A 14,720-nucleotide genomic window follows, 5' to 3' on the forward strand; every position below is an offset into this window, starting at 1 on the left:
CTACCTACAGTAGGTCTGGATGAACATGATTGATGCCCTTGTGCTGCTGAAAGGTAATCCGTGCCTTGAAGACACACTGGGAAAAAATGTGTTTACACTCACTTGCCAAGTTGAATTTGAAACAAGTTTGTCCTTGTTTGTACTCTACTGTAAAAAGGGGTAATAGGTGCATTTCTTGATTGAAAAGGCAACTGGTGAATCACATTTGAAACACAGTGGGAGCCAGTGCCTCTTTACAAACATCTGGTAAGATATTCATTTCCAAATGAGGCTCATTTCATGGCAAGTGGTCAATCAACCTTCAGTTGAAGAACAGTAGACAAAACCCCAGTCCTTGAGACGACATAAAGCTTTCATCCATGCAGAGTTACAGTACCAGCACAAGTGGTTAAGGTTAGTGCCGGCTTCTTCAGTATTCAGTGGTTTTTGTTTCATCACTTTCATTTCTATATGTCTTCCTTCAGCCCGTTTAAATTCAACATTTTTCTTGTGTAATTAACATCCTGCCTCGAGTGAGCTGGTGATACTTCAAAGTACACTATGTTTTCTCCAAAAAGAGTGAGTTTATATAATATATATTATATTAATTTATAAAATGAACTGTGGACTTAAAAGCACTCAACATGCCTTTCCAATCTACCAGCTGTAGTAGTGGCATTTTAATGGGGGTTTTAATCACTGCCCATAACATCTTGTGTTTTATCCTTTCATAAAGCAGGTTTATACATTTTGCAAAGTCACTCAGACTCTCAGATAGTGAAGGGGCAGCCCAGATGGAGGTGTGATGGAAGCCTTTGCATAATAATTGCAACAACCACCCCTGCATTTTGATGCTACTATTAATGGTGTTTGCAGCAGTCAGGGTGTGATGCATTTGTGTGTTGTGATCACAAGGACCTATAATTATCTGTCTCACTTGGGCTAAACTCCATCTGAAAAATGGATCTACTAAGAATTTAATTTAAAAGTCAAAAGACCCCCACCCCCACTTGTGGCTGGTTCATTAATCTAAAACACAGCTTTTCATAAATATATCTGCCTCAGTAACTTGAATGGTGAGCTACATCTTTTTGAGGCTCTCGGGTTGTAAATTACACCGTTGATAATATTACAAGGGAGGGCTCAGGAGCCTCCTTCTTTCTCGAGTTAATTGAACTTCAGCTTTTCTGCTGTGACAGCCAATACTCCCTCTGTTCTGGCCACTTCTCTCTCTCAGTCTCAGTAACACAGAAAAAAAGTTGTTGTCCTCATCAGTCAAGAGTCTGCCAGACTCTGTCAGACCTTTAAAAACAAGTGCTGCCCAGAGTTTTACCATGCTGTATATGTCCTTGTTAACTAAATAAAAAGAATCTCTCTCTCTCTTTAGTAGCCTGTGAGTCAGTCAGGGTCACTTGCGGTCAGGGAAGGCTCTGATCTGGGCTTCACAGTGGATTGACTCCACAGAGACAACACAGAGGGCTCACTTTTATCCCAAATATCAATAATGTTGGCATCTGCAGATGATGGCAACAGATAAGTGTGGAAGCTTGTTTTTGACAGGGCTCCAGGTTGAGTCTGGGAAAAAAAATAATATTTTTTTTGGTATTAGCACAGGGTCCTGTTGGAAATATACTGAGCTTAATTCATAATTGGTTCAGAGTGCTTGAGCACAGTGAAAGCTAAAAACAAGCACTTAGCTCATGACTGTGCATTCAAAGTGAAACTGTTGTTGCTAAAGGACAGAATCAGTCAATAAAACATAATTCCTAAATTTGACAGAAACCCAATAAAATTAGGAGGTTTTTCTTTTTCAAATGAGAGTAGATGTACACACAGTGGTTTGTCATTGAAGGATGGGGGCAACAGCTCTCTATTGAAAGCTGCAGGATGTAAATTCATAACTGTTTTAATTACAACTCATTAGGTATGAAAGCTCCTCTTAACAGGTGTTTATTTATTTTTTTTTTTTTTTTTTTTCAATGCATCAGTTGAACCAATGTTGAAAACGTTTGCAGTTTTCTTTTTTGTGGGCTAATGTTCTAGAGGAAACTGGAGCTTTGGGCTTTTATGCACCACAGCCCTGTCTTTCAAAGCCTATCACATTATTGAAACCTCACTCCTCAAGGCAATAAATGAAGGACAGTTTTTTATCAGCCAATGTGAGACACACTCCTCCAGTTTTTCTAAATCTTTGTGTGGTATTTGATACATTTACAATACTGTTCAGCAGACTTAGCAAGCAGAGGATTGAATAGGCATTACCCACACTGAACTTTACTGTCAGTCCAAACTCTCAGCTTAAGTTTTAGTGTAATCAGTTGTCCTTATTTCACCACCATATTTTCGAACTGCCTTTCACTCATTTAACTGTATATATTTCTACCTTTATATAGATGATACAACTTTTCTTGGGCAATGAACAAGCACAAATGTGCTGTGGCCACAGCTGTCTATAAGACATCGATTACTGCTGCTGATCAATGCCAAGAAAAGCTCTTCAGATCCCCATGACTGGCCAGGATAACCAAATGCTCAGATTTTTAACCTGCAGCCCTCCGACAAATCATCTCAGAATGGATTAACTGACAACCAGCTGTCTGATACAGTATACCGCCTCCTTTAAAACGGAAAAACTAAAAAGATTCCTCTCCAAAACAAACCTGGAGACTTGAGATGTATTTGTGCCTTTGAAATGTCCCGTCTGGATTATAGTCATTCCCCTGTCCTCTGGAAATGGTAGGGGAAAAAAATTGATTCACTGAAAGGAGTTCTTGCCCCTATGCTGGCATCACTTTACTGGTTACTTATTAATTTTAGAAAAGGTTTTAAGATCTTCCCGATTACTTTTAAAGCACTGAGGGGCCAACATGTGTGCCAGCTTGCTGGCTGAGGTCCTGCTGAAACTCCCCTTTCCAGCATTTAAATACCAAATGAGATTTTACAGGTATTTTCTTGTACAACATTTTGATGAAGGCATGTGACTGGTAAGAGGTGCTTAGCGTCAGCTGTCCGTGGTGCTGAAGATAATGAATATACTGTAAGCAACTTATTGTGCTCAACTGTCTGGCTGACTAAGCCTCTATATTTAGTATAAATGCTGGAATTACATATCTTTATAAAGCAACAAAAACATTTACAACAAATAATACAAGTAAATTGCGGAAATGTAACATTTTGTACGGACAGCAGCTGAGAGATTTCTGCTTGTACATACTACATGCTAATAAAACATTGTGTTCACTGCCATTCACATACAGTAAACAAATAAGATATGTATACAGTATAGGCTAAGGGAAATGCACGCAGCAATTAGGGCTATTACAAAAACAGAAATTAGTGTGTGGATTTTTTTTCTTGCCTTCCATTTTTTCTACTTTGAGCACTAACTTTTAATGTGTGTAACGTGTTTATATTTATTTGGATGCAAGAATTAATCTTCAACTACTTTTACTGGCAAAAAGTGTAAGACTATATTAAGGGTGAATTTATCAACAGTAATAAGATTCAAGTATACAAAAGGAGAAAAAAAATCTGTATCCTCCTTTGTTCATTAAAGTTTTGTGCAGTCATGACTGTGGAGCTTGTGCAGTGAATCACTGCCGCCTGTGCGATGGTGCCTGACTACAAGGAAGAGGATAAACCTGAAGAATGACCCTTGAGAATGAAAAGCTCTGTGTGAATGAATTCATATACTGTGCCTATATGAGGTCTTGAGCATTATTTGCAAGGCATAAAATGAACCAATGAATCAGCATCCTCCAGACTGCGTTAATTTCAGCTTGACTGAAACTTCATCTTTTCGCCATCACATTGGCAGTCAGTTAATTTGGCTTTGTGGATTGCTTAAAATAGCCCAAATACAAACACAATTTTCCTGACTGAAAATTGAAATCACTATGGCATAATACCGTAGTGATGTCAAACCCACTCACACAAGTGGCTGCAGCTCTCTCCCTGTTCTCAGTATTAAACCATACAATTACTTTAAAACTGTGTCTCTAGGTGTCATAATTAGGAGGAAATACCACATAGCACATTTCTATCCAAAGTCAAGTCAACATACTTCACAATGAAAAAAAGAAAAAAAAGAAAAATATATATATATATATATATATATATATATATATATATATATATATATATATATATATATATATAGAAATTACTGTGCAATAAAAGCTCAACATTTTAAATTAGGCAAACAAAAACCTCTGTGACACATGTAAGTGCTGTCTACAGGGCCACACACATTTTTGTCCTGAATGCGGAAATAGTTGAGATGGACCTCAAGTCGACAGGCAGCTTCCAGAGAGCAGGGCCACAGTAAATGAAAGCTTCCTCATCCTCACTAGACCGAGAGCTTATCACATCCCTGCACAGAGGTCTTTAATACTCTGATACAGGATTTACAATTCCATTGACAACTATTTTATCTTTTGTCACATTACTCAATATAAATGCCCTGTTCATGGCACATTATTGGACATGGATAGATTTGATGTATCACTCCAGCAGCTTGGCTGACAACCCTTTAGGGTATTACTACAAAAGTTGAGCCAGGTTCAGGTTTGTGTTCCCCAAGGCAAATCCTCCTTGACATTGTCAATTTCATTGTTCCCAGCAGTCACAGGCTGGGTACACAGCATCCCATGACCCATTGTATGAATAAATATCATAATAATATCCCAAATAAATAAACATTCAAATGCTAAAATGTTTGCTATTCCAACTATGTAATTATTACATTCATAGTTAGAATAGCATATGCATATATATATATATATATATATATATATATATATATATATATATATATATATATATATATATATATATATATATATATATATATATATATATATATATATATATATATATATATATATATATATATATATATATATATATATATAGCCTGAATGAAAGATACTGGTCTAAAGATGAACTAATAAATGTACCGACAGAAGGAAAGAGTTTTCTTTTGATTATATCTTGCACCAGAAAGTTTATTTCCCCTCTACATTCTCTCATAACATTGTACAAACTTTAACATGGTTATTTAAAACTGAGCTGCACCTTACACCTCTGCAGGATCAAGGCTCGTTTACAAATGATAACCATGCTCAAAAGGTTGGAAAATTAACTTCTCCAGCTGTTTGCCAATTATGGCTTCTACAACCTGTTCCCACTCAGATTTGCGTATACGCTTCTGTTAAGGGTGGTTGGTCTTAGTAAAGTGCCAGTCATCTCACTCGTGTTAATTAAAAAAAAAAAAACACCCTACAGCTGAAGGTATAGTTTAAAAACATATTTTAAATCTTGACAGACTTAAGGATCTTTCATAAAATTTCAGACGGAACTAATGAGGCCATGTTGCACTATAATTTTAATTAAGGCTAAACAAATGTGATATTGCTATTTAATTTAGAGCCCACATGGATGATAAAATTACTCTTGGTATTATTTTTAATAATAAAATTAAAGAAGCAAACTGCCTTGTGGTTTTGTTTTTTAGGTCAGAGAACGGTGTGGCTGATGGGGAGGGAGCCCCAGATAAGTCATATACACATGCATACATACAATGCGATGCAGATGGTCATATTAGTGTTGCTATAAGATGATTCCTGCTACTACTGTATGTAAAAAAAAAAAGGTGGCAGTGATATGAATCGAGTGATGTCCAAGAAAGATATGTGGCCTGCAGGAGATTATTTTTGGAAAAATGTGTCGAACAAAAAAGTGGATACTGGTCATTCTGAGAAGCACATCAAACCATCAAGTGACAGCATTACATTAAATAGCACAACTACTGTTGGAGACCAATTACAAGTACAGCCTACTTTTTGGAATCTGTGTCTCAATTGAAATTCAGTCAGTTCATAATCTAAAATTGGAATAATACTCTATGGAAATATATATACCACTTTCTAATATGAATCCACAGCCTAAAAGATTCTGTTGGAGTCCTACTGACGACTCCCATGTGGACAAAAATAGATACTGTGACACATTTTACAAGAACATGAGGTATGTAACAACGGCACAATAATACTAAGAACGGGGTTTGCTTCTTCACACAGAGCGAGGGCTGTACAGTACAATGTACAAAAAGAGAAAACAATAATAATTTCATGAGTTTGATTAGGGACAGGGGACTGACTGTTTAGCCCATTACATGAGCAGCTTGTGTCTCTGCCCCATCGATCTCAAAACATGCACCGACAATTAAAAGGTATTTAACCTATATGACTATAGGGATTATGGCAATGGATGAATTTGCAAAAATGTTGAACCATTCCTTTAAGTAAATTAAAACACTGTAAACAGTTCAAAGACTCTTACAGTCTCCGCTAGTCAAACAGACTCAGGGATCTTAACAATGTAAACTCATTAAAATTAAACAACATTTATCCATCCGAAGCAAATTGTTTGCCGAACACCAAGTTCATGAATATGTTACTGAGAAACAGGGCTTCCATATACAGGTGAGACATTGTGAGAAAGCTTGTACAAACAAACAGCTTGATTTTTATTGTTTTTCCGATGATTAGCTGTGTTTGTTTTCTCTTCAAGCTGTGTCATTTACAGTATCACCATTACACTCGCAGAATACTCCAGTCTTCATTCAGAAATATGGCAGAGTGTAAGCCATGTGGGAGAAATCTCATTACTGACCAACCACGGGTTTTATACTAACAAGGTTACTGCAGTGCATGTAAAGTCCAATTTACTGCTGTAACACGATTTCTCCCAGCAAACTGCTTTCTTTTGTGCATGTACACATTGGCAGTTATAAAGAAGATGGCCACCTACAGACAGAAGGCATCACTGTGTCCGCCCGCCTAAATGTCACTCTCCCTGTGGTCTTCCAAGGATTTTTCATTCCCTCCATTTGTGACTGTACCAGAGGATTGTGTGACTACTGTTTATGCCTAACTAACACCAGGGAGATCAAAAAACAGTGGAGGGAAAAATAAAAGAGCCTTTCAGCCTTGGCGTACAACTGTGTTGAAGAAATAAACATCCTATTAAGGTAATTCCAGAGCCATATCTCTGATTTGTAACCTCTGCGCAGTCTCAAATTTTGAACATTCAGTTTTGCTTATTTGCTAATAAGAATTAAACCGTTGAATGGGATGAGTAAGAGGTAACAACTGAGCTGCAGCCACTTGTGTTGAGTGTGAGCATTGTATTTAAAACTGTTTAGGTGCTTCAAACTCCACAGTAACCTTTCTATTGTTCAACATCACACACTGAATTTTGCTTGCAAATTTGTATTGCTTGGAAATGAGATCTAACCATGAAATATGAATGACCAATCACTTTAATGTGCCACAGCCTAATGTGAGGATTAAACTAATCCATGATCCCATTACAATGTGCTGGAAATTAACTGATGAATGTTCCGTATCTTATTTACAGAGGACACAGGAACATGAATGAAGCCAACAATGCAGACTGCTTTTAGATGTTTTTCTTACAAGCATGAGGGACATATTTCCTATCTTAAATTTTCAAGAAGATATTAGCCTTAAGAGTAAGTTAAAAGCACTACAGTATGTAAATATTGTCTAGTCTGTGCATGTTTTCCTTCAACTGAACATTTGGTCACTATCTCCCTATAGAGAAGATGTACAATTATGGCAATATAACAGATGAGGAGCAATCACAGAGCAAAGACCTTGGTGGAGCTGTGTGTGATTCCATCTACTCCTGGAGGTTTTGATAAACCTTAATTTATTTCATTGAAGAGACAACAGTTATGAGCCAGCATCATTAAAACTGCCCTAAGCATTAGTATTATGGTGTCCACAAACTTGGCGCGATTTCACTGGAGCAGCTGCGGTATCTCTGATGATGATGCCATCAATACAGCTCTGCAGCTTTGAGGGATGTCACAAGTTACATAAAGGGCAAAAAAATAATTTCTTACATAATATTCAAACAACTTCTGCGTTTTTTTTTGTGGTGTTGACCATGAAGAAGACAACAAACTACTGTTGATGTTTTGCTGCTATTTCCATACTCTGGAAAATCATTCTAGTCTCATCATTTCGGGACACCCTAAATAAAACAAAAAAAATCTATAATGACATTATTCATCTAAATTGCACCATATTGAAGAAAAACTGCTTGAATAAAAACACTAAGGAAAACAGTCATAAAAGACAATAAAAAGAAAACTACAGTGCTGAAAGAAATCAAAGTTGTCTTGGTGAACACGGTGCAGACCATGTTTTCTCTGATCAAGCATAAATAAAAACTTTAAATTAGATGAGGCAATTTGAATCAGAGATTAGAGGGACATTTTCCATTGATATTTAAAACCCTCGAGGAACCAAACACGATCATGCAAAACAGTATACAGTGCAGTGCAACACATGAAAGGCCTGATTCTATAGCGCAATGAGTGTAAGCACAAAGTGATTTACAACATGAACAAAAGTAATTATGTGGACCGTTTATCTCCACAATATACTGTAATTGCTGTCTTTATTTGCACATCAAACACTAAAATATGTTCTCCTAAAGAAAAACAATAGCATTAACAAGACTGGTAGTCTAATTAGGGTCATGCATATGAGGACAGAAAGGCTGCTGGAGGCCACTTTAAATCTGATAAACAAAGACCTCCAGCATCTGGAAAAACCAGACAGTTTATCATAATTCAGGTCATGAAAAAAAAGGCTTATTAGGCAGAAAACCATACCAACTTTACACTGGGGCAGTCACAGTGTTGTATATTATGTATAAGTGAGCCTCAGTAAATGTCCCGCCCTCTTGTTTTGCTCTCTAATCCACAAGGAGCAGGTGTTGTGCACTAATCCCAGCCTTTCAGATAGGCTCTAATTATATATTGATGACCTAGCAATCACCACTATGTGATCAGAGAATTGAACAGAGAGACTTTTGTGTGTGTGTGTGTCTGTGTAGTAAGTCTTGTTCAAAATCCTACATCAGACATCTGCATGAAATTGATTAGGAAAAAAAAAGTGGAATTCACAAACAAGTGCAACATGTCCCCACTCGTGTATTACATGTGCACATACACACACATGCACAGTGTCTGGAATCTGTCTCGCACAAACAGAAACCAAGCAGACAAAACAGCAGTGCTCATTTTGTTTGTGCAGCAGATTCACAGCTGGGTAACTGCTGCCCACTCTGCCCAGATGTTTCCTTTCCTGCTAAATTGTTATTATTAAGCAGAATAGAAATGTCCAAACTCCTGATCAGCAAAATTAAAGCAAGCTTTGTGAGAATATCATATACATTTCCAATATGTTTTTTTCATTAAAATCTAATTTAACTTAAATGTAAAAATTTGCATTATCTCCAAACCAAATGCACTGAATCAGATTTAAGACAAATTGCCAAATGGCTGTTTTTATATTCATCATTTTGAAGGGCCATCCCTATAGTTCTGAAACAATACAATCCCATCAAGGCTTAATTTTTTAGACAGTGCTATCTCCATAATTTATTTTTATTTTTATTTTAGATCAAAAAGTAACACTTGTTTTGTTAAGCCACTGAAGGCTTTAACTATTTGTTTACTGCTGTTTATTTGACTCCCTGGATTTTGCATAATCTAAAAAAAAACATCTATGAAAACAACAGATTGATAAAAAAGGTTTGTTATGTTGGTCCAAGCACTCAGGTTTTTTTTATTGATACAGTAAGTTCCTTGCTGATTCCACTTTGTTGCATGTAGCCAGGGAGCCAATCTGCCTGTATATTTATCAGGTTCGTTTGTAGGAAAAGGCAGGGGCAGATTAATTTTTCAGACAACTTTCAGTGTCAAACTTGTCAGTGGAAGCTTAAACTGGATGTTTGTGCTCTATGATGATCAGTGGTAGTGTCAGTCCATAGCTACGGTAATAAACTTTTCGCTCATCAAAATTAAGCCTCCTTGTGCATTTTGCCCAATTAAATTTGGTCTGCAGAAAATGAACTTGACAATAAGTGTGATGCTATGCACCACAACTGCAGTTATCTCGCCAGAAAACCACAGTCCACGTGCTGGGCATGCAAAGAGTAAAATCTCCAACTATAGTAAGTAATACAACTACAGAGTGTATTGATTATTTCATGTTCAAAGTATAACTACATCCTAAGTGTCACAGTGAATACACTTGGTGTGGGAGTGCATAGATTGTATTTGAACCACAGAAGTTTGATTTTCCATTTAACTGGCTTTGGATGTGACCGATTCATTTTAAATGCATGTATAGCTTCACACCACGAAAATAATTTGTCTGCCAAGAAAAAAACTAACTAAAAACAAACAAACAGTTAGGCGCCCAAAGAGTCAAGTCCAAGTCTGTTCACTTGTGGTAAATGGTGGTGCACTCTGCCTCGCTCTCCCCTTCAGCCAGGGATCAAGATTTTTTCACCCCACTCTGTAAAAGAGTTACAAATTATGCCCTTGCTATTTGTACAGGGCCACACTGAAAGCACCATACATCAATTTACTTCCCTGCTGACAACTACTATTGTTTGAAAACAGTGGAGTTCAGGATTACGGGCGTTTGAAGATTCATCATAGTAGGCCATATGCTTGGAAGGTGTGCAAGTTGAATTTCTACATTTAAAATTAAGTGAAGTCAGAGACAGTCTCTTCAAGTATTAAATCCATCTATCCATTACGTATTATAAGGGATAGGGGTATTTACAGGTGCACAAAAATGAAGATGATGCATCTGGAAATATGGCAAAATTAATGAAAGAGGCACACATTAAGAAAGGGAAAGCCTTTTAATGGACTAACTACATGTTAAGGTGAAGGAATAAAACCACAGAAAGTATATGGTCAGACTAATGACAAGCTCAATAGAAAGAAACCGTGTGAGGGATTGAATTAACTTTCAGAAGAGAAGCTAATGAGTCCATGGTGGCTGAGAAAAACACTCACGTAGGCTGGCTCATCTCATTAATTGTTTAAACCTGCTAACACATTTAACACTTTCTAGGGCTGCCTCCAAGCCCTCTGAATGCTGGAAGCAAACCAGAAGACATAGGACCTTATATTTTCCTCAAGAGAAAAGACCTTTAAACAGACTTCATGGTATTTAGTGCTGGCACTCTGTATTTTCTCTATTTACCATCATTTGAGTGAACAGATGTCTTTGGTCTAAATATAAGACACACTGAGGTAAAGAGATGAGAATTGTTAAGATTTTATTGATGACAACGCTATTATTGATTCTGCTTATGGGCTGTAGTCTTGATCAATTCCGTTTTAATGGTTCCTGCTGACTTTTCTGTGCAGAAAATATACTGTAGGCCTTTGTGGGGAAAAACATGCATGTGATTCAGGTGTACAAAGCTCCTCATCTAGCTGCCACTTTTATTGACAGCATTTTCTTCAGGTTTAGAATTTATTTGTAGTGTTTCAACAATGTGCATGTTAAGACTTGTGCAGTTTAGAAAGGGAGAATCTAAACTAGGTAAAAATCTATAGCTGCAATTTGCACAAGTCCACAAGTCCCCGTAACAGCTCACATGGGGGTAACAGTGCAGGTTAGCTAGCTTGCTGTGCATCGCGAAGCATCTGGTCTCCACTCAGTTCTACAACATGTGCATGCTCAGACAGGTCTGTCCAAAATTGTGTCAATTAAATTGGTGTGGAATGAGGCGTTCAATTGTAAGATTTACTTTGATTTACATCACTCTTTTGTACTATAACTAGAGAGAGACTGTACTATAACTGTTAATCTAGAGATGCTGGTTTATGTTAGACAAAGAAAAAACTGTTCAGCCTGGATGCTAATGTTATTATAATGTAGAGTGTTAATTAATGCAAATACATTTTTGTAATTGAAGCCTGTATTGCAATGAAAAACAAAAATCTGCCTATTACTGGTATTTTCATGACCATTAATTTAAATGACTTTTTCATATAATGCAACTAAATCATTGTCTTTTCACTATGACTCCTTATTGCAGGTTTGTGCAGCATAGATGCATGATTTTTACGTCACTGTTTCTCAACATGCTACTATCAGAAAAACATGCTGCCACCACCCATAAAAGGAATTGATGGGCTCAGAGGCATTTCGAATCCTTCGGATACTAACAAGACGGTGAAAGCAAGGAGTTGACAACAGACCAGAGAAAACAGCTGAAACACTGCAGAAGTTTTAAGTGGCTCACTTTGTTCGTCTTCACAGAGACTGTGGAGAAGTTGTCACTTCACTTTCTGTCTGATCCGTTTTGTGTGGTTGAGTCTGGTGCAGTTCAGAGTCGAGCGTGAAGAGGTAGAGGCAGAGACAGATTTTATTCCAAAAGAGGGTACTTCCCATCATATGAATGATTGGACTGAGTACAGAGTGCTTTGCATGGGTCTGCCTTGATAAAGTGGCTCTCAGTCTCATTTTCATCATCTAATTCAAATAAAGAGGGCTTTTCCCCCCCTTTATTAAATGTCTGTAGATATAACAGTAAAAAATATGAACACCATGCAAACTGCAATGAAAAAGGATTTAAATTCCTATCAAATAGTAAATACATTTAATGTAGAGAGTTATGCAAGCCTGCATACTGGTCCTCATTTTGCACTGTGCTATATAATAGTTCATAATATTAACAGCTTGCTCTGACAGCATGAAGTTTTTACCATCAACTTTTCTTTTGCAACACTTTAAGACTGACTGTAGCCTTAATGAGAGGCTTGTAATGATTCAATCAAAGAGCATGTCATAAAAATTACTTTAAGTCTAGGTACATCACAGCAGCTATAATTTTGAAACTGGAAGACTGTCCAGGCCAATGTCTGCACTGGGGACATACATCCCTCGCAAAATCAACATTTAACAATTTTATAAATCAATTTCAAATCCCAAATAAATTAGAAAATATATTCAGGCTCATCTGAAGGGAAACACTGGATCCTGGCTACAATTAACTTCTGGTGAGAGATATGAAGCTAGACCTGCCCATACCCTGCTTTCTCCTGCTGCTGGAGAATAGGTTCAATCACACCATCAAGCACTTGTTTTGAACATCCATTGTGTCCACAGGATGAGTGAGGTCAGACATACATTCCTTGCATCATCATCTAGTGGAAGGATTTCTTTCTTTGGCCTTCCTCAAAGACATCATGATTTATCTGAGTTTAGAGTGAATCCACCTTGGCAGATACAGCACATAAAAGAATGCTGAATTGACTTGTTTAATAAAGCCCTTCAGCAACACTCGTTTCTGATTTCCTATAAGCTGTTGCTCAATATGCAGAGGGTTGAGAGGATCCTCACACGCTTCAGGCAACAGTTGATACAAATCATGAATTTGCACAGACAAGATAAAAGCTATGAGACTGCATCCTCATTTATGGACACACTGATTTCCCACTGCTGTTGGAAGCTTTCTGTCAATGAGAAAATACACCTTCTCTCCATTCTCCACTCTCAACATATCCAGCTGCCTCTATGCAATGAGATAGAAATTTCTTCAATCTGATTAACTGCTTTTGGGTTTAAAAAACCAGAGGAGCCTATGGAAAACATGCTTTGTCCTCCCAACAGAGATGTGAGTGAGAATTTATGTGTTGTGTCTGGCACCTGTCAGTGGGTCTGCAGAAGCAGCAGCTTGGATAAATTAAACATGTTACGCTTCATTTGAGCAACTGGGTTGCTATCCCCCCGTGAGTATCTCTTTTTCTAACGTTAAAACCTCCAAGAATAAAACACAGCCAGCTGAAAAGAAGAAGACAGAACCAAGAAAATGAGCTTATTTCACATCATCTGTGCCAAGCTTTATTGTCTTAACCGAGTCAAATATAAGTCCACCCCAGACAATCAATAAATGAACAGCTGTGGGGAAAAAACACAGTGCCTTGACAGTAGCAAATGTTTCAACAAGGTCCCTGACTCATGTGAAATGTGTTCATCTCAGGAGCAAAGGGAAACAGGATTATATGTTTATTTGTTTGTCCATTTTATCTGACCTCAAGCAAATAAAGTCAGACAGACGGGTGATTATGTTGTTTGCCTTGCCATTCACTGTCATGAATGAATTTAAAGGCAAATGCTCGGAAAAGATGGAATCTCATTAGGTGTCATTTGTATGGTTTCATTGTGACAGAAGAAAGGCGTTGAAACACGTTTAGAACGATAATTGCTTCGGTCAATAACAGCGGGTTGCCTGTTTTACATTCCATTACGGGGAGGACGGGCTGTAGGCTGTTTCATCGAGGGGAGATAAATAAAAGGATGGTGGAACCAGAAGAGGCCCATATCCCAGGTAAATGAGTCCTTTATGAGGAAGATTAGTGCAAATCCCTCACACACACACACACACAGCATCGATGCATGTGGGGCGAGGGAAGCTTTGGGATGCAGGCTTGGTTACCTCCATCTCGCACATTCCCGCGGCAATCGATCAAAGCCCCAAATCACAGCTGCACACACACAGAGGAAGGAGTAGGTGAGACAGTATGACAGCCTGAATTGGGAGCTATTGCACTGACGAATGGCGGCCTCATCTGACACAGAGCCAGCCAATCAGACTCTTGGGATTCAAATATGCACATGAGGTGTATGCATATATTCACACAGACAATTTCCCTCGCCATCACACACAACCACAAAGCAGTGCCCAAAGCATTTGTAGCTGTGAAGTTGAGCATCTGTGACATAGTATTCAGACTGTATAAACAAGTTCTGGATCCTATCTGCAGTGAGAGCTGCTCATTAAACTCTGTTAACCTGCAGTACTAATATCTGCAGGGAGAACCGAGC

At 37.8% G+C, this 14,720-nt stretch overlaps 1 protein-coding gene across 1 annotated transcript in view; it reads right to left on the reverse strand.

Moving 5' to 3' along the window:
* LOC310997852 (protocadherin-15-like) overlaps window positions 1-14,720 on the reverse strand; it is a gene marked incomplete at both ends in the record, with an annotated part of 138,561 nt that overhangs the window by 108,952 nt on the left and 14,889 nt on the right. The window lies entirely within an intron of this gene.

Source organism: Trachurus trachurus, assembly GCF_905171665.1.
Source record: "Trachurus trachurus genome assembly, chromosome: 15".
Lineage (NCBI taxonomy): Eukaryota > Metazoa > Chordata > Actinopteri > Carangiformes > Carangidae > Trachurus > Trachurus trachurus.